The 26,789-nt window shown below is 39.0% G+C and overlaps 1 long non-coding RNA gene across 1 annotated transcript; it reads left to right on the forward strand.

Moving 5' to 3' along the window:
• On the forward strand, positions 544-26,291 carry LOC110261715. Its single transcript, XR_002346183.1, has 3 exons — positions 544-742; positions 16,271-16,331; positions 26,022-26,291. It is a non-coding gene; the product is annotated as an uncharacterized LOC110261715 (long non-coding RNA).

The following is a 26,789-nucleotide window of genomic DNA, read 5'->3' on the forward strand; positions in this document are numbered from 1 at the left end:
CCTTAAAAAAAGACCCTCGAAAATCTCATTAGAAACCCTATCAAAAATTTAGGAGAGTATTATCACTTTCTAATAACTACCACAGAAATGTGTTCCATTGACACCATCAAATTAAGAAGCATTACAAACCCCGGGAAATGAAGGGACGAGGCGGAATCTGCACCACCTTCGCTGAAGGAACTCTGCTCAGGTGGGATTGCTTCTTTGAAAGTGACTTGCAATGGTCTCAGAGCGACAAAGGGAGGGTTAGGGTCTCTATGCGTCCTCCCACCACCTCCAACCACTTAGCTCCTTCGCTTTCCTTCATTCTTGGCCTATTTAAGCATAAGGGTGCCTCAAGCACTTGAGACTGGGTTCCTAGCCTCCCTTCCTAGGATTCTAGGATTAGCTTTTGTTTTCCCTCACTAACACCTCCATCACTGCCTCAGACAGGGTGGGGAGGCACAGCCCCCACCCTCGACCCCCCACCCCCAGTCGTGATCCGCACAGCTCAGAAGCTCCAGGCCAGCCTGGGCTCCTGTGCTGGTGCTTTACACCTGGGGCTCCACGTGGCCTCCTCAGTCCCCACCCTCTCTCTCTCTCTCTGGAAGCCTTGGGTGGTAATCCAGTCTCAACCTCTAATCAGGGCCTCACACTTCTAACGTGCAGAGTAGAGAATGACGCGGAGCACCTTCACCCCCAATCTGGAGAGGCAGATGCGAATTACCAGTCACTTTGATGCCACAATCATCTTGGATAACAGGTAATGCAATTTCTCCTATTCATAAAGACACATCATTAAGGTTTCTATACCGATTCTGGTTTGACTTTGGATTTTTGGTGACTCTTTTTTTTTTTCTCAAAGAGCGTCTGAGTTTGGGTGGATAAATGAGTTTTCATCTATGTACAGGATGTTGTCAAAACAGGACACTAGAGTTTTTTTTTTTTAATGAAAAATAACCCTTCCAATATTAAAAGGCAGTATCCATTAATTCAATCGAACATTATTTTCATAAGCAAATATGTTTGAAAAAATTAGCAAGTAAATGCATAAATAAATTACCTACATTGAAAGCTGTTACTGGCAGATATGATAACATGTTTCTTGTTAACTAGTTTACATTTCCTTTGAAGTGAATTTCTGGCTGACGGTGTTTATGTCACAGATGGTACCCTCACCTGCTTCATTAAGGCCTGTTTAGAATACAGTTCTAATGTAGGTTTTATTCCGTGTAAAGCCACCTAGAGATAATTTTAAATGATCATATCGACTAACAAACACGTAATCAAGAAGCTCTTAAAATTTTATTAAAATTCAGGTCTTTCACCATTAGCAAACCTGCTTCATTAACATATTAATAGATAATGTTCCTGCTCATAATTAGCGTGTATTTTCTTTGCATCATTGTAGTTGAAAGAATTCAGGTGGAGTTTGATAGAAAAGTTTGTTGTTTTTTTTAAAATTTCTACCAACAAAGCACCTGGAGAAAACAACTGATGCTGCTGACCATCATCCATCCCATTTAAAGCACAGGTTCCTCCTGCCCACAATTTTCTCTCCCTAAACTGCATTTTGTTGTTGACTTTCCTTATATTCAGCCCACTATGAATCATAGACACATTAAGCAATGAACTACATGCAAATGGGCAAGGGTTTGGCCCACGCTGCCTGCAACAGCAACCCCGGGCACAAAAATTCTTTCATCTCGAGTTTGAGAGAAGTGGCAGCATTAAACCTGAAAAGAGGCTTATGTTTTTCTTTAAAATAATTTTTTTTTCTTAAATCACTTGTTCAGAATGTGACTGTTGGACAAAGAAGAAAGCCCATGTCTTCTCTATTAAAAGAGTGTTATCCATTTTATCTATTAAAAGAATGGCATCTTACAGAGAGGAATAATTCAGGGAGCCCCCTAGGAAGGATTTTCCCTTTAATGACCACATTAGATTAAGACTGTAATTGAGATTCCCTGGAATAAAGCACATCATTATTTTGAAATACTCTGTTCTCAGTGACTAGTGATGTATTAGTTGTGATACAGTCACAATAACGAATGGAATTAGCATTATCTTTTGAGGTCACAGTTATTTCAAGGTCACAATCTCATCTTAAAAGCAAAAATGATATTTATACTAAAAATAGCAATTATCTTCTAACAGTCTAAATATTTCACTAATGCTATCACCAAAACTGCTCTGAAGCCACACCATTCTGTGACTTTAAATCTCATCTGTGACATGAGGCAGACGCTGCTCACATAGCCTCAGGATGTTGGACGTTCCTGTATGGGCCAGAGCTTAGCTTTACATATAAGGAGTATACATTATAGTCCTGCTGCACTTTGGTGTCTTAGGTCTTAGAGAACATCTGGTCACCCTACGCATTTTATCCAGAAGCATGTGCAGGCCCAGAGAAATTCAGCAACCCTCTGTCTCAGCTGTTGAGGGTACAGGTGGGGACTCTTTTTAAAACAAAACAAAACAACAAAAAGCCCCACATCTTCTTACAATTCATTGGACCTGATTTTTTCAATAAGAGAAAGTTAAGTGACATCCATGAATTTTTAAAGAGATGGAACATGCTGGCTATGTGGGGAAAGTAAGTTGAGTGGGATCACGAAGAATGTTTTCATCATCCACCCAGGACAGCAAAGTAGGGATTCAAATGCGATGCTGAAGAACTTCGGGAGGTCAGGAGAGGTGCTGCCTCTTTGTCCTTTTAACAGTCTTTCTACATTGAGGAATTACACTGACAGGATTTCATGCAGCACTGTCCACTAGGACTTTCTGCAGTAGTTGTTCTCTGTACCTTCCCATGTGGAAATCACTAGTCATATGTGGATATTGAGCACTAAAATGTGGTTAGTGTAACTAGGGAACTGGATTTTAAAGTCGATTTAATCTTAACTTCTTTAAATTTACATAGCCACAGTGTGGCTCATGGCTGTAGTATGGGACAGCACAGATTTAGTATATCCCAAGAAGAGTTGGATTCAGATAACATCAGTGAGCTAGAGACCCCTGGTGGTGGGGACTGTTATCTGCAGGACAGAGAGCACAATTTATTAGTAAGGTGGGTGCTTTTTTTTTCCCCCTGAAACAGGTGCAGCTGTTTCAGGAATCTACACATATTATGAAACTAACACCACCACTTAAAGCAAGGTGAAAACTCTCTAGGTGTTACAGGGTGGAATAATGAACAATGCAAGGGCTAATTACTATACTGATTAATGCTCACTGTAATGATATCAAGTCTCTTATATTACGTCATTTACAAGACATTGTCAGGACAGTGAAACTAGTTTAAAACACTGCATTTGGTTGCCTGGCATGAGTAATGGAATATCCTAGGTCCTTAGGCAGACCAAGAAGCATTCTTTGGGAAGGAAGGATGCTGTTCTCAAGTTGCATTATGTCAATTAAAAGATGATGCAGCTTGGCCGAAGTCTGTACTAAAGACTGGTTGTTTGATCAGTTGACTAGAAAAGAAATGCCGCTGTCCCTCCCACTGCTCACTAACACAAAACCACACACACCTGTCTCCGTTAGGCTTAGGTAAGCTGGTATCCTTAGATTAAAAAGGAGAGATATTGGCCTTTTTGAACTTCACTTAAATCATGCTCCCTAAAATGGAGTTTCCTGATATATTTGGTTCCTTTCTTAGCCATTGCCTTCTGTACTGATTGTTTTCCTCTCTAGCTGTCCAAGACCATAAACACCCAAACTACAGTCCTTATCTGTTCACTCTCCAGGAAACTGAGGATCCTCCCTTTCTGTGGCCATTCTTACCTCTTCCCACATTCCATCTTTGCTTGGCCTCAATCCCAAGACTCTGCTTTCTCGAGTGAAAACAGTATGATAGTGATGCATGGCTAGAATAGGCAAAGAACTCACTAGAAAGTTAACCATAGATCCAAGTTCAGGTGATAAATGCATCGTTTCAATTCAGCAAGAAAAAAGTAGTTTAATATGTGGTCCCAGCCAAAATTATCTCCCATGTAGAAGAAAATGAAGTTAGGTCTCTATTGCACACACACCCTGCAAAAATTTTTTAAATTTGTCTAGGATTATTTTATTAATTCTCAGTAAGTCACTCAGAATACCCAGCTTCAATGTTTCACTTTTTAATGTATACATTGTATCAATTAAGAGAGGCCAGGGAAGTTCCCATTGTGTCTCAGTGCTAACAGACTACTGTCCTTGAGGTTGTGGGTTTGGTCCCTGGCCTTGTTCAGTGGGTTAAGGATCCAGCATTGCCTTGAGCTGTGTCATAGGCTGGCAGCTGTGGCTCTGATTCAACCCTTAGACAGGGAACTTCCATTTGCCATAAATACGGTCCTAAAAAGACCAAAAAAAAAAAAAAAGAAAAAGAAAAAAGAAAAAGGAAAAAGAAAGAGGCCAGGGCTAGGAGAATCCTCTGTAGAAGTTTGCTTGTTAGAACTATATATATATATATATGCCACACCTATGGCTTATAGAAGTTCCCAGGCTAGGGGTCAGATTGGAGCTAGAGCAGAGCAGGATCCAAGCCACATCTGCTACCTATACCACAACTCACTGCAATACCAGATCCTTGACCCATTGAGCCAGGCCAGGGATCAAACCTGTATCCTCATGGATACTAGTTGGGTTCATTTCCCTGGCATCACAATGGGAACTCCAAAAAATATTTTTGTATCTTATTTAAAAAGATATATAGGAGTTCCCTGGTGGCTGAGCCATTAAGCTTTTGGCATTGTCACTGCTGTGGCATGGGTTCCATCCCTGGCATGGGAAGCTCTGTATGCCACAGGCATGGCAAAAAAAAAAAAAAAAGGATGTAAAAGTTGGACACTAATATTCTCCACTAATAATGAAATAGTAAATCATCTTATTCTAAATAACATGGATAATTAGAGACAAAAATGAGTTTAGAGCCCCAGATTTTAAAAACTCCAATACTCAACCATGCAGCGCTCACTTCCTTCCTTCCTCCCTCCCTCCTTTCCTCCCTCCCTCCCTTCCTTCCTTCCTTTTTTTAGGGCCTCACCTGTGACATATGGAGGTTCCTGGGCTAGGGGTCTGTTGAAGCCCCAGCAGCTGGCCTATGCCACAGTCACAGCAAGGCCAGATGCAAGCCGCATCTGGGACCTACATGGCAGCTCACAGCAACGCCGGATCCTTAACCCAGGGATCGAACCAGCATCCTCATGGATACTAGTGTGGTTCATTACCACTGAGCCACGATGGGAACTCGCTATGCAGCACTTTCTTGTTTTAAATTTTCCTCCTGTTGTGGTTTTAGCCCTGAAAGTCCTGCATGTTAGGGAAACTCTCAGTGCTGGGCAGCTGGACAGTTGGTCATCCTACAAAAGATCCTCTCTTTTATAAACTAAGATGAACTATAGCGGGAATGGGGGGTGGGGGAAGGTGGAATTATTGAGTCACAACCTTGAAGAGTCTTTTAATGTAGCATTATCAGCTTGAAGAACTTCTAATACTTTGAATTACGGGCAGCACTGTGTGAAATACCGAGTCTGGGTTCCTGTAGAGAAAATCAGTAAAGTATATACGTGAAATCTCCATCCTAACTGACAGGGATATGTGACAAGATATAAAACAAGTGATAATTTTCTTATAAATAACCAAGTTTAGTGAATTTGTTCATTGTTTTCCTCTCTACTCATTAGCTGCCAAATTGCTAGAGGCTAGCTAACAAACTACTTACTTGAGTGATAGATCAATCGATGCCAAGTCTTTCATTTTGAATTTTTAAGAAAATTCTATTTTATTTTTCTATTGGTTTTATCGACTTAATTTTAGATAGCCTATATTTAGTAAAGAATATTAAGTAAAGAATATGGAAAGATCTAATTCTTAAAAATTTAATAAAACTCATATACATTATCAAAGACTATTTTTTTTTTTTTTTTTTTTGGTCTTTTTGCTATTTCTTGGGCCGCTCCCGCGGCATATGGAGGTTCCCAGGCTAGGGGTGGAATCGGAGCTGTAGCCGCCGGCCTGCGCCAGAGCCACGGCAATGCTGGATCCGAGCCGCGTCTGCGACCTACACCTCAGCTCACGGCAACGCCGGAACCTTGACCCACTGAGCAAGGGCAGGGATCAAACCCGCAACCTCATGGTTCCTAGGCGGATTCGTTAACCACTGCGCCACCACGGGAACTCCTCAAAGACTTTAAAATAAATTCCTTCTCCCTTTGAATCATCAAGTTTTAAGCTAGCTCAGTGTTGAAGCCCAGCTGCGATGGAACAGAAAGAGTTTACCCATTGGAGTCAGATGGATTTACTGGCTGCACGATCTTGGGTAAATTACTTAGCTTTCTCACTCTAGTTTCTTGCTTCAAAAAATGTGTATAATATCAAGCGTCTGCAAGAATTGTGTGAGAATCAGTTGATATTGTGTACAAACCACCTGGCGAGTAGAAGATTATCGAGAACAAATGGTGATACACACCAGGATTAAGACTGACACACAAAACGGATGGTGCTAAGAGGCGGTTAGAAAGACCACAGAATGAGGCATCAACATTTGGATTAAGACCAAACTTGTCACTTGCTAACCTTGATTGAAATAGATCCTTAACAACTCAGTTTTGTTATCTGTAAATGGAAATAATTTATCCCTGTAACACCTTTGTTAACTTTTTTATCTTTTATTGCAAAAAATGAAATAAAATACAGCTTCAAAACAAAGGATCCCCACCCACATGAGGCTAGGTTCCCTGGCAACATAACCTTCCTGTAAATTCATGTCTACATAGCAACTCATCTCTCACAAGTTTTGCTGCACATACTTGTCATTTAGGCATCCATGACCTCCAAGCCTGGCCTTTATTTGGCTATTTTGTTCCCTCCAAGATATGGCTCCTCTCCACCAGCCCAGTTCCTATCGCTTAAGTGAGTTTCTGGGAGGGCGGCTACATAATTTTCAGGGCCAATGCAAAAATACTGGATGCTTTGTTCAAAAAGCAGGAAAATACTGCCACTAAAGGTACTAAATATAAAACATTACAAAACTAAGTAGTTTTATCATATGATCCAGCAGCTGAGCTTCTTGGTGTTGAAAATTTACATTCACACAAAAATATGCATGTAGGTGTTTATAGCAGCTTTATCCATAATTGCTAAAACTTGGAAGCAACTAAGATGTCCTTCAGTAGGTCAGTGGATAAATAAATTGTGGTACATCCAAATATTATTCAGTGCTAAAAGAAATGAGCTACCAAGCCATGAAAAGACACAGTGAAAACTTACATGCGTATTGCAAAGTAAAAGAAGCCAGTCTGAAAAGGATGCTATGTACCATATGATTTCAACTATATAACATTCTGGAAAAGGTAAAGCTATGAGGACAATAAAAAGATTAGTGGTTGCCAGAAGATGGAGGCAGGTAAGGATGCATACACAGAGCACAGAGGATTTTTAGGGCCGTGAAACTGCTGTGTATAGCAGTATAATGGTAGATACCTATTTTTATAAATGTGTTCAAACCTACAGAATGTGCAGGCACCAAGGGTGACCCCTAAGATGAACTGCGGACTCTGGGTGTATGTCATCTTAGGTTTATCAGTTGTAACAAATAGACCACTCGTGTGGGGGGTGTTGAGAATGGGAAGTCTAAGCATGTGTAGAGGCAGGGCGTGTGTGCAAAATTTCTGGACCTTCCCCTTGATTTTGCTGTAAGTCTAAAACTGCTCCAAATGGTAAAGTCTATTAAAAAAAAAAAAAAAAAAGAGGAGGGGGGGCGACATGGGATGTCCCCTTGACAAATTTGCTCATCCTTCTCCCTTGGGTAGATTGCGGCTACATCTTGCACTAGTCATGGATTCATCACATTTTTTTCCAAGAACCCATGGAAACTTTCCGCACTGATTTGACTATCTGGTGCCTACCAGGAGGCCTCCATTACCCTAAGCTCTGTTTTCATTGTCCAGTGAAAGACTCTCTCTCGTCTACCTTTTCTATGTCCTCTCTCCAGCACATATTTTCTCAACTAATGTTAGTCATCAACAACTCTTTTTACCATTTAACGGTCAACTCTCCTGTCTGTTTGAAGCTATTTCTCGATTTTAAACAAGTCACTAGGGCTTGATTGAAATGCGCCAGTGTGCAGAATTTATAAGTTTTTCTTTTGTAAGTAACTATACCATGCGTCTTCCATTTCTCAGCAGTGTTAAAATCAGTTTCACCTGAAAATGAAAATAAAATTATAAAATGTTCTTTTGAAAAAAATCAGTGATACATTATCCAGTATGGACAAATCTCAAAAACATTATGCTAAGTGGGAAGAAGCCAGACACAAAAGATCACATGCTGTATGATTTGATTCATATGAAATGTTGAGAATAGACAAATCTAGAGATAGAAAGGAGATTAATTATTATTATTATTTTAAAATTTTATTGCATTTTTTTTTCTTTTTAGGACCAGACCTGCAGTGTATGAAAGGCTAGGGGTTGAATCGGCGCTGCACCAGCAGGTCTACGCCGCTGCCACAGCAATGCCAGATCCAAGCCACATCTGCAACCTATAGCACAGCTCATGGCAACACTGGATTCTCAACCCACTGAGCGAGGCCAGGGATCAAACCCCTATCCTCATAGATCCTGGTTGGGTTCGTTATCACCGAGCCAACCCAATGGGAACTCCCAAAAAGAAATTAATTATTGATTAGGAGTGATGGTGAGGAATGGGCAGTTACTACTAATGACAGGTTTTTCTTGAACTGATGAAAATGTGTAAATTACTGTGATGACTGCACGACTCTGTAAATACTCTAAAATTACTGAATTATGATTTATGGTGGGAAATTTTTATGATGTAGAAATTATATCTCAATTAGTGGTTTAAAAAAACAAAATCAATGGATATGAGCCTCTGTTGAACATATACATCTAATACCAGTTCCCTCTCTGTTACACATCCCTTATCCTTTTTGTCACTTTTTATTTTTATTCCCTCTGGAGTAGGCTTCTAAAATTCATCCTGTCAATTTAGAACCAAGAATACCCCATCATTTTTTTCAAAAGAAATGCATTGAATATATTAAAAATCTGAGCAGAGGGAGTTCCCATCATGGCTAAGCAGTTAGTGAACCTGACTAGCATCCGTGAGGATTCAGGTTTGATCCCTGGTCTTGCTCAGTGGGTTAAGGATCCGGCATTGCCGTGAGCTGTGCTGTAGGTTACAGACACAGTTTGGATCAGGCATGGCTGTGGCTGTGGCATAGGCCGGCAGCTATAGTCCAATTGGACCCCTAGCCTGGGAACCTCCATATGCCGTGGGTGCAGCCCTAAAAAGACAAAAAGACAAAAAAAAAAAAATCTGAGCAGAGACAATTACTAAAGTATATAAATTTGATTTGTTTTATGAAATCTTCCATAGTTCTTGTAAATTTGCAAATTTGCCCAATGAATTTGAAATATGCCTGTTTAGATATGAGAGGTTGATTTAAGCTCTTATGAAGATTCACTTGTATTATGAGAAATATCCAGTCAGTGTTCTCAAAGGAAATGTCCCCAAATAGGGCTGCTGCTATGAACTGACGTGTCCTCCCCAATTCATATATTGAACCCTAATCCCTAACATGATAGTATTAGAAGGTGGGGGCCTTCGGGGTGATTAGGTCACAAAGGTGGAGCCCTCATGGATGAGATTAGTACCCTAATGAGTCACAAAAGAGCTTACTTCCTCTCCCTCTGCCACTTGAAGGTATGATGAGAAGATGGCCATCTGCAGACCAGGAAGTAGACCTCCCCAGACACCAGCTCGGTCAGCACTTTGAACTTTTTTTTTAATATATATTTTTAGGGCCGCACCTGTGGCATATGGACATTCCCAGGCTAGGGGTCAAATAGGAACTCTAGCCACTGGCCTATACCACAGCCACAGCAAGGCCAGATCTAAGCCATGTCTGCAAACTATACTGCAACTCATGGCAATGCCAGATCCTTAACCCACTGAGCAAGGCCGGGAATCAAACCAGAATCCTCATGGATACTAGTCGGGTACATTACCTCTGAGCCACAATGGGAACTCCACACTTTGATCTTAGACATTGCCCCCTCCAGAACTAGGAGAAAGAAATGGTTGTTAAAGCCAGCCAGTCTATGGTGTATTTGTTACAGCAGCCTGAACTAAGACAGATGCTAGGTGGGAGACCTATGATCAGCAGAGTCTGAGTCCCCCAGGGTTCACAGCCACTGGGACAAAGCAGGTGCCAATATCAAAAGTTTGGCCACATATGCAGTCCCTGGACATATAGTATTTGGCTGGCTGTAGGAACTGAATTGAAAAAAGCAGTAGAGTGTAAATTAACAATAACAGCTGCCTTTATCGGCCACTACTATGCACCAGACTCTGTGTTAAGTGCTTTACACAAACTGAGTTAATCCACACAACATTCCTATCTCAAAAATACAAATAGAGAACTGAGACTCAGGAAAGTTAAATAACCTGCCTGAGGTCTCACTGCTATAAACTAATCTCTGTATATGTAATGTTAAGAAGGTTATCAGACCTTTCATTGAGTAAAGAACCCCAGAAAATTACTTGCCCATTTTGGAACCCACTACTTGTTTGCTGTAGAATTGAGACTGGTATTATCGTGAGTGAGGTAGTTGTTTTCTTTGTATTTGTCTGTTCAGTTCCATATTGCTGAGTCTCTTCCCCCAGAGTATAAAAATACACTTTAGAGCTTTAACCCACAACAAAGGGAAGTATGTCATATTACTGCTTAGTTTAAACTAACCCCTGGAGTGCTGTGATTTGTCCATGTTTGATCAAAGGTTCTTCCAAAGCAGTCTGATTTTATGAATTTTCCTGAGCTGTGTTAAACAGCATCCCATTAGCATCATCATGAATGAGGAGCAAGGGCTGGGCTCAGCACAAAAGCGTGACCTCTTATTAGTTGCTATTCTGATACTTTATTTGTCAGCACTGATTCAATGGCAGGGAGAGAAGCCTCATAGGAGATTATGTAGAAAGACTATGCTACACTTTTCAGCCTTTCTCAAGCCATCAGAGTAAAGAATTGACTGCTACTTACATCCATAATTATATGTGGCAGTTGGCTCTGTAATTAAATTCAAAATAAATCACATGCAGCAATTTGTTAAATTTAAATAATGTTACAAAAAATAAAAAGATCAGTGAATGAAATGAGCTTCCGAACTTAGGGATATGATTTGAGGAAAGACTGTCATTCACTCAAACTAGCTGCGTTTGTGGCTGCAAAAATAAACGCCACTCTGCTGAATCTAGGATGTGATGAGGTCATTAAAATCTGTGCCATTGGACTGGATTATAAAGGAAACAACTGTAATAAACCCTCGTGTACAGGGAATTCAAAACAAGTAATGTTCATAGACGGGTTTCTACTTGTTTTCCAAATGATTAAGAATTACACATAATATTTATTAAAATCTAGTGGGATTTTCCCTAGTCCTTCAGAAGAGGCTGAGGCACAAAGAAGAGATTTATCCAAATCAGTATCAAAACTAGGATAAATTAAAATAATTATGAATAACAACAATACTTTATCCTTACTGAGTATTTTTTTAATTAAAAAGCACTCTCGTATATATTAAATAGGTACAAGTATCCTGAGAGACAGTCCAGAAAAAGACTTGATTTGTGGTCCCCTTTAAACTGCTCTTTGTTGGAGTTCCTACAGTGGCGAAGTGGGTTAAGAATCCAACTGTAGGAGTTCCCATCGTGGTTCAGAGGTAATGAACCCGACCACTATCCATGAGGATGCAGAATGGATCCTTGGCCTCCCTCAGTGGGTTAAGGATCTGGGATTGCCATGAGCTGTGGTGTAGATCACAGATGCGGCCCAGATCCTGCATTGTTGTGGTGCAGAGCGGCAGCTGCAGCTCTGACTGACCCCTAGCCTGGGAACCTCCCTATGCCATGGGTGTGGCCCTAAAAAGCAAAAGAAAATCCAACTGCAGCACCTCAGATCATTGCGGAGGTGAGGGTTCAATCCCCTGGCCAGGTGCAGTGAGTTAAAGGATCTGGTATTGCTGCAGCTGTGGTGTAAGTTGCAGCTGCAGCTTGGGGTCAATCCTTGACCTGGGGAACTTCCATATGCTACAGGTGCAGCCTAGGGGGAAAAAAAAAGCTTCTCACTGTCAGTGTGGGGAGACAAGGTAGGACAGAGTGGATGGGGGTAGCCTAGGGCTAGATTTGCCTAATGGACGTGATTGACAGTAGAACAAGGTTTGGTAAGTGAATCTTTCCAGGTGTCATAAAAGGAACTTCAAGACCTGGGACCTAGACATTAGGCATGGACAAGGTAGCTGAATTATCTGTCTGCTGAAACATGTGGGTCAGTGTGGCTAGTGTCTCTGCCTCTCCAGTTGGGTGGAGCACCTGACTCTGGGCAGGCTGACAAGAGGCATTACGCTTTAAGTGTGCCTCCCTTCGACGTGAGGGAGACAATGGGAAGCCACATCTACCTACTTACATCTCTATCATGTGCATAAACTTTGTACCACTAATTGATTGCTTTAGGAGTAAATCAAAGTAGAAACAGCCTCGAACCCAGTCTACGTTACTCTTCTTGCCCATCCTTGAACCTGAAGCAATCTTCGTGGTCTGCTGAATACAGTGGTGTTGTTCCTCAGCCAAAGTCAGGCCCCCAGCCATCTTAATCACGAGTTAGTCTTTCTAAGTTTTTACTTAGAATGCAAGCAAATAATTCTCCACCTTCTCAAGGGAACAATCCACCAAAGGTAGGCAGTTTCTGCAATGAGACTTTTAAAAAATTCACAATTTTATCTAAGAAAATTTGGTAGATATTTCATTATGTATTTTTTTTTTTTTGTAACAAAAGGGCGGATTCTAATTTCCCAAAACTGGAAAAAGCCTGTTCTGCGGTTGATAGCTACCATATCATATCTGCCATACTCTCTCATCAGGAGGAAGTCAGTCTGTCCAGCCAGCACTCAGGAGGAGGGGATTATATAAGGGAATGAATATCAGAGGGCGATCATTGAGGACCGTATGACAGGCTGCCTACCACAATATCCACCCTTGCTAATAATCAAAAAAACACAAAATAAATAGAAAAGTACCCTTGAAATGGTTTATATGATAAAAAGTTTTAAAATTATAATATCTAGCAATTGCCAAGGTATGCTAAAACATGCCTTATTTTTTTTGTTAAATTTTTTTTAAATTACTCAATGAATTGTATTACATTTATGGTTGTACAATGATCATCACAACCTGATTTTATAGCATTTCCATCCCAAACCACCAGCCCATCCCCCACCCCCAACCAGTAATACATGCCTTACTGGAAGCAAACATAAGTTGACACAATGTTTTAGAAAGCAATAGGTAAATATATGTTAGAATCCATCAAAATATTTAAATTATTTATTTATTTATTTATTTTGTATTTTTGCCTTTTCTAGGGCTGTTCCTGAGGCATATGGAGGTTCCTAGGCTAGGGGTCGAATGGGAGCTATATATGCTGGCCTACGCCAGAGCCACAGCAACGTGGGATCCGAGCCTTGTCTGCACCCTACACCACAGCTCACAGCAACGCCAGATCCTTAAGCCACTGAATGAGGCCAGGGATCAAACCCACAACCTCATGGTTCCAAGTCAGATTCGTTAATCACTGAGCCAGGACGCGAACTCCTAAAATCTTTTAAACCCAGTAATCCCACCTCTAAGAATCTATCCCAAGGGAAAAAATTACAAAAAACAATTTATAAGCATGGGTGGGGATTATTACAACATTTTTAATAATGGTAAAAAAGTGAGGAAAATAGTAAAATAATGTATGGAGAGGAATGGTTAAATAAATAGAGGTTCATTTACTTTACAGAATATTATATAGTCATTGTTTTTAAGATCATGGAATATCATTGTGAAATGCTTATAATTTAAAGTAAATTGAAAAAATAAAGACGTAAAATTCTTTGTAAATTATAACCACTATCAAGTAAAAATATTTATAAGAATAAAATTTCCTCCCAAATGCTATCAATAATCGAATTTGAGTGAGGGAATTTTAAATGATTTTTATCTTCTATTGGCTACTTTTAACTTTTCTGGATTGTAATTATTAAAATAAAAAAATGTATGTAGGAATTGATTCATCAATATATATATATATATATATATATATATATATAGCTGTGATTATAGGAAACCAAACCCTCAGAAAAACTGTGGGCTTTGGGAGTTCCTGTTGTGGCTCAGCAGGTTACAAACCCAACTAGTAACCATGAGAATGTGGGTTTGATCCCTGGCCTCGCTCAGTGGGTTAATGATCCATCATTGCCACCGTGAGCTGTGGTTTAGGTCACAGATGCGGCTCTGATCATGAGTTGCTGTTGCTGTGGCGTAGGCCCCCACCTGCAGCTCCAATTTGATCCCTAGCCTGGGAATTTCCATATGCCGTAGATGAGGCCTCCCCTCCCCCCAAAAAATTGTGGACTTTATTTTGTGGAATTTTATTTTCTGTGAATTTAAGTATCTCTTAAATCTGTTGCACTCAATTACTTGACTTAAAAATATCATTATACATGTATACATGTCTTATAGTGCTTTTATAATGTTTAAAGTGTTTTACCTCTACCTTTCACTTTTATTGTCACTGTATGCTTTTATTTATTCTTCCCATTGGAAAGATTAGAAATTGAGATTTGAAGAGCTGCTGGCAAGGTTACAGGGAATCTGAGATAGTACAGCCACTTTGGAAAAAAACCTGGCAATTTCTTATAGACTTAAACATAAACCTATCATATTGACACAACATGCAATCTCATGCCTAGAGATTTACCTAAGAGAAAAGAACACTTATGTTCACACACACCAAAAATCTGTATTTGCCTGCATCTTGTAGTTTTAGTCCTAATCACAAAAACAAAAACAAAAACAAAAACAAAACCCCACAAACTGGAGACAACACACGTGTTCTTCAACTGACCAGTGAATAAACAAACCGTGATGCGTCCATACAATGGAATACTCCTCAGCTATAGAAAGGAACTACTGATACATGCAACAAAATTGGTGAATCTCAAACACGCTATGCTAAGTAGATGAAGCCACACTCAAAAGGCTCTTCTATTTATATAAAATTCTGAAAGAAGTAAAGTTAAAGGGACAGAAAGCAGATCCTTGGGGACCAGGGGCTCAGGCTGACAAGAATTAACTGCAAAAGAGCAGCACACAGGAATTTTTTAGATGACAAAACTGTACTGCATCTTGGTTCTAGTAATGGTTACATGACTACACATACTTGTCAAAACTTACAGAGCTGGGGAGTTCCCATCATGGTGCAGCAGAAACAAATCTGACCAGTGCCCACGAGGACATGGGTTCATTCCCTAGCCTTGCTCAGTGCGTCGGTGAGCTGTGGTGTAGGTCATAGATTTGGCTCAGATCCCACATTGCTGTGGCTGTGCCAAAGGCCAGCAGCTATAGTTCCAGTTTGACCCCTAGCCTGGGAACTTCCATATGCCGTGAGTATGGCCCTAAAAAGCAAGGAAAAAAGGAAAAACAAAACAACAAAAACAACGACAATCTTGCAGAACTGTGTGCCGAAAAGAGTGGGTTTACGCTATGTAAAGAAAAAGATTAATTGACAGAACATTGTAAATGAACTATGATAGAAAAAATGAAAATCTTACAAAAGATAAAAATAAGAAGAGAAGATTAGGTGACTTTCTCAAGGTCATTAGAGTAATCTGGCATGGTTTCCAGTACTGCATATTTCTTCCTCTATATCTTTCTTCCTTCACCCTGCTCTTCATAAAACAGAAATATCTCTGGTTAAAGATATTTTAGGCACCAGCAAACCAACTGGACACATTTTGTTGAGTCATGGTTCCCACAAGAATGACCCTGAATAATAACCACTTTAGTGGGTTTTGAGTGCCTGGAGGAATTGGTTTGGAAGTTGTTTAAATCATGTGTCCTTCTTCTTAAGGATCTCTTGCATTCCTAAAAACAATGGGCCCAGCTGCTGGAGTATTAGGGCTTTTCTTCTGGGAAAGGAAGAAAAGGAAAACTAACATTTTATTGAATTCTTACTATGGTCCTGAAGGATATGAGAATAAGAAGTCTTATTTATCTTGTTTTATCATCACAAAAGCTTTCCGAACCAAGATATTGTTATTCCCATTTTATACAAAAGGAAACTGAGGCTCAAAGTAATTAAGCAATCCACTGAGAGTGAACTCTGACACCTCTATGCTTAACCAGGTCTTATTTGAATAGAAACAATTGACTCACAGACTTGTTATCGACCCTTTCTTTGCCATTGCAGAAACACAAGAATGTTCTATAGCCCAAATATGAAGCTACGTCTATTCTGGATGAAGGAGGAAGTAAGTGACTTTTTCTAATTTGCACAAAAGTGCTGTGTGGGCAAATAGTGGATCTGGAGTCTTTTATTGGCCCTGACTGTCCTCCCAGGTCTATCCCTACAGACCACCCTCAACCCCTGTAGCCCCCTGTACTTCTGGCTTCACAGATGAGAGGGTTAGCTGGTATATCTGGGGAAGGGAGAAATTCCCTGGAGCCTGGGGAGGCAGGATGAGTAGGCCGGGGGGGCAGAAGCAAAGGATTAGAAAACTTAAGGAATGGAGTTCTCACTGTAGCTCAGTGGTTAATGAATCTGACTGTCATCAATGAGGATGCAGGTTCGACCCCTGGCCTTGCTCAGTGTGTTAAGGATCTGGCATTGCAGTGATTGTAGATCACAGAGCAGCAGTTACAGTTCCAATTGGACCCCTAGCCTGGAACTCTCCATGTGCCATGGCTGCGGCCCTAAAAACCAAAAAAAAAAAAAAAACTTACAGAAGGTTAAGGGCAATGAAATATAACAATGAACTACTAGGAAACTCTTATTGTTTTGTCTTATGTATTCATAGTGTTAAGTTTTTAGAGTTTGCTTACCATAGAGAAGCTAGGTCTCTGGTTAATCAATCTAGTGAATTAACTTCCAGGACAGAGTCTTTAAAGCTCATCCCTTATAGACTTTAGTTTTATCTTCGTTTTCATTCCAGGAGAAAGGTAGGAGTCAAATTGATGATAAGCTTTGTGACTGAATGTTTTGTCTGGCACATACAGATCTAAGTTGCTTTTCACTACAACCTTCCAGGCAGCTCTCTTGCGGCTCCACCAGCCTCTACTCTTTCTCTGCCCCTGATGGAGTAGAACTGGACCTGAATGAAATGATGAAAGCTCTGTTTAAATTGAAGTTCTGTCCCAAGGTCTCCAAGAAAGAATGTCTGTGATAGTCAGTGCTGTTCACCAAATATTTTCACACTTCTTGCAATATGTTAGGATTGTCCATCCTGGCCCTTTTATGGTTAGGTGTGGTCTTATGTCCAGCTCTGACCTGTGAATTATGAGCTGAAATGAATTGGGGCACTTCTCTGCCCAGTACTTAATTGTCCTCTGTCATGGAGATGGCCAAAGTCTGCTTAACAGCCTGGATCCCTGAGTGACTGCAATGAGCTAAGTTCCTTGCTGATCATGATGGGCCTGCTGTTTGAGCCACTGTGACAGGGGGGTTGTTTGTTATCAACTACATAATCTATTTTGACTGATATAATGCCTTTCTGCTTTTGTATAATGTTTTCGGTTTTTGATACTTTTGCAGGCTAAGGATAATAATTGAGGGCCTATATTTCTTTTTTCTTCTTCTCTTTTCTTTTCTTTTCTTTTCTTTATAGGGCTGCACCTGTGGCATATGGAGGTTCCCAGGCTAGGGGTCTAATCGGAGCTGTAGCTGCTGGCCTATGCTACAGCCATAACAACGCCAGATCCAAGCCACATCTCTGACATACACCACAGCTCACAGCAATTCCAGATCCTTAACCCACTGATTGAGGCCAGGGATTGAACCTGTGTCCTCATGGATGCTGGTTAGAATCGTTTCCGCTGAGCTATGATGGGAACTCTGAGGGCCTATATTTCTGAATGAGGAATGTTTTCACTGAGAATATTATCTCACCAGGTTGTTATAAAATTATTCAAAGCAAAATATGGCACTGTGTTTGAGACTGTCTGAAAATAAACTGTCCAGAATTACCTTAATAAAATACTATTAAAGTAGGAAGACAATAGAATTGTTTATTTGAAAACCATCAAGTTAACTAAGCTTTTATCTGTCTTGAATGCAATATTTCTTCAAGAAAAACTTGGTGGGTTTACAAATAAACCTTTTATATTGACTGAAACAAGTTTTCTTAACTATTAATCTCGATATTAACTATTACTTTATCACTTATGTTATAATCTGATGTATTGGAAGTATTTTTAAAAACTAAAACAAAGATTCCCTTTATTTTTCTTTTATGGCTTTAATTAAGTTGAATTAACTATATTTTTTATTTTAAAAAATTTTATTAAAGCATAGTTAATTTATAATGTGTTAATTTCTGCTGTACAGAAAAGTGATTCAGTTATATACTCTTTTTCATATTCCTTTCTATTATGGTTTATCACAGTTACCTGTGCTATACAGTAGGACTTTGCGTGTGTGTGTGTGTGTGTGTGTCTTTTTAGGGCCATACTAGTGGCATATGTAGGTTCATATGCTAGGGGTCAAATCAGAGCTACAGTTGCTGGCCTACACCACAGCCACAGCCACTCCAGATCTGAGCCACGTCTGCAACCTACACCACAGCTCATGGCAATGCCAGATCCTTAATCCACTGAGCAAGGCCAGGGATTGAACCTGCGTCCTCATGATGCTAATCAGATTTGTTTCCTCTGAGCCAATACGGGAACTCCAGGATTTTGTTACTAATCCATCCTATATATATAGTAATATTATATAGATAATATATACATATATATATATATATATAATAGTTTGCTTCTATTAATTCCAATTCTTCCCTCTGCCACGTCTCCTCCCCCTTGGCAACCACAAGTCTGTTCTCTGTATCTATAAATCTATTTTTGTTTCATAGATACATTAGTGGCTGTACCAATTCATATTCCCATCAATGATGTAGGAGGGTTCCCTTTTCTGCACACCCTCCCCAGCATTTATTATTCGTAGACTTTTTAAAAAATTTAATTTAGTTTTTTTTTTTTTTTTTGGGCCGCACCCTCGGCATATGGAGGTTTCCAGGCTAGGGGTCTAATCAGAGCTGTTGCCACCAGCCTATGCCGAAGCCAAAGCAGCGCCAGATCTGAGCGTTGCAACCTACACCGCAGCTCACAGCAATGCCAGATCCTTAACCCACTGAGTGAGGCCAGGGATCAAACCTGCAACCTCATGGTTCCTAGTCAGATTCGTTTCCACTTCTCCACAATGGGAATGCCTATAGACTTTTTTGATGATGGTCATTCTGAGTGGTGTGAGGCGATACCTTGTAGGTTTGATTTACATTCTCTAATTAGCAGTGTTGAGCATCTTTACATATGCCTTTTGGCCATCTATATGTCTTCTTTGGAGAAATGTCTATTTGGATCTTCTGCCAATTTTTAATTGGGTTGTTTGTTTTTCTTGATATTGAACTGAATAAGCTATTTATACATTTTAGAGATTAACACCTTGTTAGTTGCATCATTTGCAAATATTTTCTCCCATTCTGTAGGTGTTTTTCATTTTGTTTACAGGTTGTTGTTGTTGTCTTTTTTTTTTTCTTGTAAAAGCTTTTAATTAGGTCCCATTTGTTTATTTTTGCTTTTGTTTCTATTACTCTAGGAGACAGATCCAAAATATATTGCTGTGATTTGTGTCAAAGACTGTTCTGCCAGAGTTTATGTTGTAGCTCAGTGGGTTAAGAACTGGACATACTATCTGTGAGGATGTGGGTTCTATCCTTGGCCTTGCTCAGTGGTTTAATGATCTGGCATTGCTGCAAGCTGTGGCATAGGTTGCAAATGCATCTCAGATTCAGTGTTGCCATGGCTGTTCTGTAAGCCAGAAGCTGCAGCTCCAATTCAACCCCTAGCCTGGGAACATCCATGTGCCACTGGTATAGCCCTAAAAAGGAAAAAAAAAAAAAAAAGAGAGAGAGAGAGAGAGAGAATTCTGCTTTAAAAAAAAAAGAGAATTTTATAGTATCTGGTTTTACGTTTAAGTTTATAATCATTTTGAGTTGATTTTTCTGTATGGTGTTGGAGAATGTTCTAATTTTAATCTTTTGCATGTAACTGTTGTATTTTCCTAGCACAACCAATTGAAGAGACTGTCTTTTCACCATTGTGTATTCTTGCCTCATTTGTCTTAGATTAATTGATGACAGGTTCATGGATTTATTTCTGGGCTTTCTATCCTGTTCCATTAATCTTTGTATTTGTTTTTGTGCCAGTACCACATTATTTTGATTTTTATAGCTTTGTAGTATAGTCTAGAGTCAAGGAGCATAATTTCTCCAGCTCCTTTCTTCTTTTTCAAGATTATGTTGGCCATTCGAGGTCTTCTGTTTTTCCATAAAAACTTTAAAGTATTTTATTCCAGTTCTTATACAGCAGTATTTAGCTAAAAGAAAAACTGGTACCTGGATGTGGGGTGCTATTGTAAAAAAAATTAGATGGCACTTGGTAAATAGTAAATATATGTACAGTTGATCTTGGGGAGAAGTTCAATAACTTTAATTAAATTCCTAGAAGGTTATAAGGCCTATAAAAAAGATTAAGAACCTCTGATCTTGATATATCTGAATACAATTTTTAATGTCAATATGTAAATATGTAAATATGAGCACACATTTTTTTTCTCTAATTTAAAAATTTCATTAACAACTTAAAATTCATCCAATGAAAATGTCAATTAAGTATCCCTGGCTCAGAAATTCCTGTTGTGGTGCAACAGAAGTGAATCCAACTAGTAACCATGAGGATGTGGATTTAACCCCTGGCCTCACTCAGTGGGTCGGGGATCTGGCAATGCCATAAGCTGTGTGGTAGGTGGCAGATGTGGCTCACATCCAGCATTGCAGTGGCTGTGATGTAGGCTTGCAGTTGCTGCTTCAATTCAACCCCTAGCCTGGGAACTTCCATATACCATGGGTGTAGCCATTTAAAATAAACAAACAAACAAATAAAAAAGAATTCCTGGCTTGAATATTGGTATATTTTCATTAATTTTCAATTTATACTTCCCAGCTGCAGATGCAGTTCTTCATTTGGCTTATTAAAATTACTTTTCATTGCTATATTTCATTATTGCTTCTGTTCTAAGTGCACCATACATATGTAGGCTTTCTCTGCTTTGTTGTCCATTGTCACCAGCTTCTTGTCCTTTTCTGTGTAATTTTAGCAATCTTCTCAAATGTTTTCTCCACATTACTAATTTGGTTTCCTTTGGTGTCAGTTCAGTTCATTATGGACATACCACTTGAAGGCAGTGTGTGGGTTTGGTTTGGATTCTGATTAGACAAGCCAAGTACTTGAAGAAATAGTTATTGAGACATTTGAGACAATCTAAATATGGTCTGGGTATCAGATGTACTAAGGAAGTATTAGTCTTATTAGGTGTGATGATGGAATGATGGAATTTTTTAAACAAAGAAGAAAAGGCTATGTATCAGACATACTTACTCAAGTAGGAAATTTCTCATTACAAATAATTCAAGGTAGAAGACAATGGAATATCTTTAAAATGCTAAAAGAAAAATTATCTCATTAAATTGTATATATTAAATATATACAGTTTTTTGTAATGTCAATTATAACTCAACAAATTGGCTTAGAAAGAGATTATCAACCTATAATTCCATGTAAAAATTCTGCAAAAAAGGAAGCAAAGTAAAACATTTCAGACCAATAAAAAATGAAAAACTCCGTTGCCAGCAGACTTGCACTACAAAAAATGTTAAAGGAAGCTCTTCATATTGAAGGTAATTAATATGGTAAATTTTCCATTTACCAGATGGAAAATAGGATCTACACAAAAGAATAGAGAGTGCCTGAAATGGTAATTATATGAGTATATATAAAAGATATTTTCCCTGGTTTTAAATTTTTTTTTTAAATAATAGGCTGTTTGGAGTTCCCATCGTGGCTCAGTGGTTAACGAATCCAACTAGGAACCATGAGGTTTTGGGTTCGATCCCTGGCCTTGCTCAGTGGGTTAAGGATCTGGCGTTGCCGTGAGCTGTGGTGTAGGTCGCAGATGCGGCTCAGATCCCGCATGGCTGTGGCTCTGGTGTAGGCCAGTGGCTACAGCTCCGATTAGACCCCTAGCCTGGGAACCTCCATATGCTGTGGGAGTGGCCCTAGGAAAGGGAAAAAAAAGAGACAAAAATAAGTAAATAAATAAATAAAATAATAGGCTGTTTATAATATATAGAAGTAAAATATATGACAATAGTAGAAATAATGTAAAGAAAAAAATTGAATTACACCGTTGTAAAGTCTTTACATTATATATGAAGTCTTATAATATTTGAAAGTAAACCAGAAGTCGGAGATGTGTTATAACTTACTTATATGTTATAAGCTCTAGGGAAACCATTTTCTGAAGAATTAAAGTAGATAAACGAGTGATTTGAAAATGGAATACTAAGAAATATTCAGCTACCAAAAGAAGGCTGAGAAAGAGGGGCAAAAAAGAAGCAAAGAGACCCTGCTGTATAGCACAGGGAACTATATCCAGTCACTTGTAAGGGAACATGATGGAGGATAATGTGAGAAAAAGAATACATACACACACACACACATGTAAATATATGACTGGGTCATTTTGCTGTACAGTAGAAATTGACAGAACACTGTAAATCAGCTATAGTGGAAAAAATAAAAACCATAAAAAACAAAGAATAAAAAGAACAAATATTAAATTAGTATGGGAAAATTAAACCAGGTATATTTAAAGTAACTTCAAATTTATATGGTCTAAATATCCCAATTAAAAGGCAGAAATAAGTCTGGATAAAAAAGCAAGATCGAACTATATTCTGTCTACAAGAAAAAGATTTATATAAGATCTCAAATAGATCAAAAGTAAAAAATGGGGCTCTGCTTCTTGTAATGGCATTGTAGTTCCTACTTAACCAAATCTTTCACAGATTAACGATCAATTCTAGACAAAATATAGCAACTACCTAAAAGTCCCAGAGAGTAACAAAAGCAGGCAGAATCTAGAAGGGAGTCAATATTTGGATGAAGAGAGAATCACTGGAGCAGGTCCAGACTTTTATGACTTTTTTCTTAAAGAGAGGCTACTGTGGAAAATAAAACTCACCCAGAAGCCTACAGAACCTCTAATGAATCATTCACAGTGGATGAAGCCAACATTACTATGATGAAAAAAGAAAATGAGGCTCATACTCAAAAGTAGTCAATGGATACCAACCCTAGGATGACCCAAATGTTGAAATTAGCAGACAAAGATTTTAAAGCAACAGTTATAGCTATGCTCAAGGACATATGCTTGTAATAAATGAATATGCTTACAATAAATGAACAGATAGAAACTCTTAAGTAAGAGCCAACTGACAAGGCAACAGCTTTAGCGCATGGTAAGGTTGTGGAGCTCATGGACAAAATGAGCTGGAAATCTCTGCAGCAGATAGATTCCAGACCAAGTGCTAAGTTTAACTTGTGATGCTTATAATTAGGATCAATAATTTGCAGTTGCAAGTTCACCTGATGCACTCCTGTCCTTTTTATCCAATTTCCTAAGGTCCCTCTCAGTTTATGAACCTCTTAAAAGCATTAGTCTTCTAAGATCTGATAATTAAACCCTGTAGGATAAATCAAATATTTATTACAGAATTACAAGATAATGCTGCCGCTGTTTCAAGGTCTAACCATGGGTCTCTTCCACTAAAAGATGTGATAATCACCAGACTACCAAGATCCAGTATAGCCTGTACTGTGCTGCTAAGGCATGGGCCTTTGACTCTTGGATATTCACATCGTTTGTGACAGGAGAAGGATCTCTGAGCTTGGCTATACAATGTATGAGAGGTAGTTTCTGCTGCTACATGCAGCAGGATGACAAAGTTTAGCAGTTTAAACAGGACCCAACCCAATGCTTTGTGAAGCTAAACAACTTCTGCCGGCTTGACAGCATGGAAGATGTTGACTAAACAGGCTTCAAATCATTGAGTTTTTGAGTAGAACTATCTCTAGATTCTCTGACCAAGCATTGCAGAGCCTGTAAGAAACACTGAATGGTATCATTGCACCTAAGGAGCATTTACCATAGCAGCCATTCTGTCAGATATGATTGTGTGAGAGGAATTTCTCCTTCTTGAAGACATATTGGAAAATAACAACTAACCAAAGAATGGAAAGGTCATGGAGAATAGGTAATGGCTGTACCTATAGTACTGGAAAGAAATCTCCAGCCAAACTTTCAAGACAAAAAAGTAGATCTAGACAAACTAGTGAAAGAAGCAATTCATGAATTGCAAAAGTATGAGATTCAAGGATTCTCTTGTGGTGCAGTGGGTTAAGGATCTGGCGTTGTCACTGCAGCAGCTTGGGGTGCTGCTGTGGCATGAGTTAGATGCCTGGCCCAGAACTTTCCGCATGCCACAAGTGCATCTAGTGTGTATATATATATATATATATATATATATATATATATATATATATATATAATATGTATATGAGATTCAACTAAAGGAGGATGAAAAAAAAAGATGATATGGTTTCTTTTTACAACACTCTTTCCTCCCCCCTCCCCCGGAAAAAAGAAAGACATAGCTGTTTAACAAAGGTTCTGATAACTATTCTGCTGGAAAAAATCAAGTCAAGCAATAATGACCCATGTTTGATTAGCTAGTGAGGCAGGTAGAAGAAACCCTCTTAGGGACACTTTGTCTGGAAGTGTTTTCAATTTTGCTGTTGGATCTTAATCAAGGCATCCATAAACAAATAGAATGATTATGCTGGCGAGTTGTTTGCCACACTTTTGATGGGATGTTGGACCCCTTGAATGCTATAACCAAGCTAATGGTAAGAAATAGCTTGATTCAAGGGGTAAAAATATTGACAGTGATGCCAATAGCAGTAATAGTCTTTACTGAATGACAGAAATAATTTTAAAATGAAAAAAAATCACCTCTGCTTGTTTAATGAGCTAAGAGAGCATGAAAATGAATCTTTGCTTGATGTTTTTTGATCACTTGATATGGGCTCATTGGCCACTGAGGCTCTGCTTTTTTAAAAAACTTGTTTTCTCTGCTCTTCAGATTGGATCATTTCTATTGATCTGTTTTCCAAGTTCTTTGTCTCTTTCTTTTTCTGTTTCCAGTCTTCTCTTCAGCTCATCTAGTGATTATTTTTCCCATTTCATATGTTGTAACTCTTTCATTTCAGAATTTGTTTGCTTTATAAAATAGCTTTCATTTTCCTGGTAAGGTTCTCCATTTTGTTCAGTTATTATTATAATATTTTAATTGTCTTTGAGTGTATACATATATATTATTATCTATACTTACTTCTTTAAATGTATGTTTCTGCCAATTCCAACATCTTGGTCATGTAGAATTCTATTTCCATTAGCTGCTTTCTCTCTCTCTCTCTCTTTTTCTTTTTTTTTTTTTTTTTTTTTTTTTTTTTTTTTTTTTTTTTTGGCTCTTTAGGGCCGCACCCACAGTATATGGAAGTTTCCTGGCTAGGAGTCAAATCAAAGCTCTTGCTGCTGACCTACACCACAGCCACAGCGATGCCAGATCTGCTTGCATCCACAAGCTATGCTTGGCTTGCAGCAATGCTGGATCCTTTAACACATTGAGCACGGCCAGAGATTGAACCCGCATCCTCATGGATACTAGTTGGGTTCTTAACACTCTGAGCCACAAGGGGAACCTTGAGAACTATCTCCTATGTCTTCACCTGCCTATTAATTTCTTATTGTAATCTGGCTATTGTGGATAACACATATTAGAGTCTTTGGATTCTGGATTCCTTTATCGTTTGCTATTTTGCTTTGAAGAGTATTGATTTTTGTTCTATCAGGATGTTAGGTTACTAGCTGGTCCCCCACGAACTTGAGGAACATTGGTTTTACACATTGCTAGGCATATCTATTTGCCCTTTACATTGGAGGCCAATCTTTCAGTCCTGTGATACTGCGTTTTTTTTCCCCCAAGGCAAGCTTTCTTTTGATGGAAATCCAGAGGTGTTCACTGAAGCCATTTAACGAGGTGAGAATCCCACTCTAACTTCTCATGCTTTTACACTCTTCCAGGTGTTGTTTTCTGTTGGATTCCTTAGAATCTCTCCTGTGCATAAACATTTTGGGAGTTGATTTGAAGGGCATTTAAATGCAATTTTAGGGTTCCCCCCAACCCAGATCCTCCACAGGTTTCCTCTGCTCTATGATTTCCCTAACAATTTTTCAGATATTTTTGCAGCCTCTAATTTCATCCCCTGATACCTCAAGCTAAAAACTCTGGGTTTTCTGCTTGTCTTCTGTCTTCCCTCTGTGTGGTCTGAGTAGTGCCCTCAGTGGAGTGGCCTGGTAACCTCGATTCTTGTCTAGTAAGTGGTTCCATTAAAGACTAGAACTCCCTTCAGTTTCTGCCTGCTTTTGACCACTTTCCAAAGCCTTCACATAATTCTGTGTGTGTCTGTATGTGTGCATTGTCCAGAGTTTATTATTGTTTGAGAAAGACAGTCTAATATAAACTACTTTCCATTACTGGAAGCAGAACTTTCATTCACGAATATACACTTTAACAAGCTTTTAAGGTTATTCTTTTGCACTCTCAAGTTTGGGAACTGCTGTCTTAGGTAAACTTCTGTGCTTTATCCTTTAAAAAGTCATCTTCCTCACTGCAAAAAAGTATTTAAACTCTTTAGGTACATTAGTCACACTCCTTTTAATGGTGAAAGTCCTACAAACATGATAACTGTAC

This window comes from Sus scrofa, chromosome 7 (genome assembly GCF_000003025.6).
Source record: "Sus scrofa isolate TJ Tabasco breed Duroc chromosome 7, Sscrofa11.1, whole genome shotgun sequence".
Taxonomy (NCBI): Eukaryota; Metazoa; Chordata; class Mammalia; order Artiodactyla; family Suidae; genus Sus; species Sus scrofa.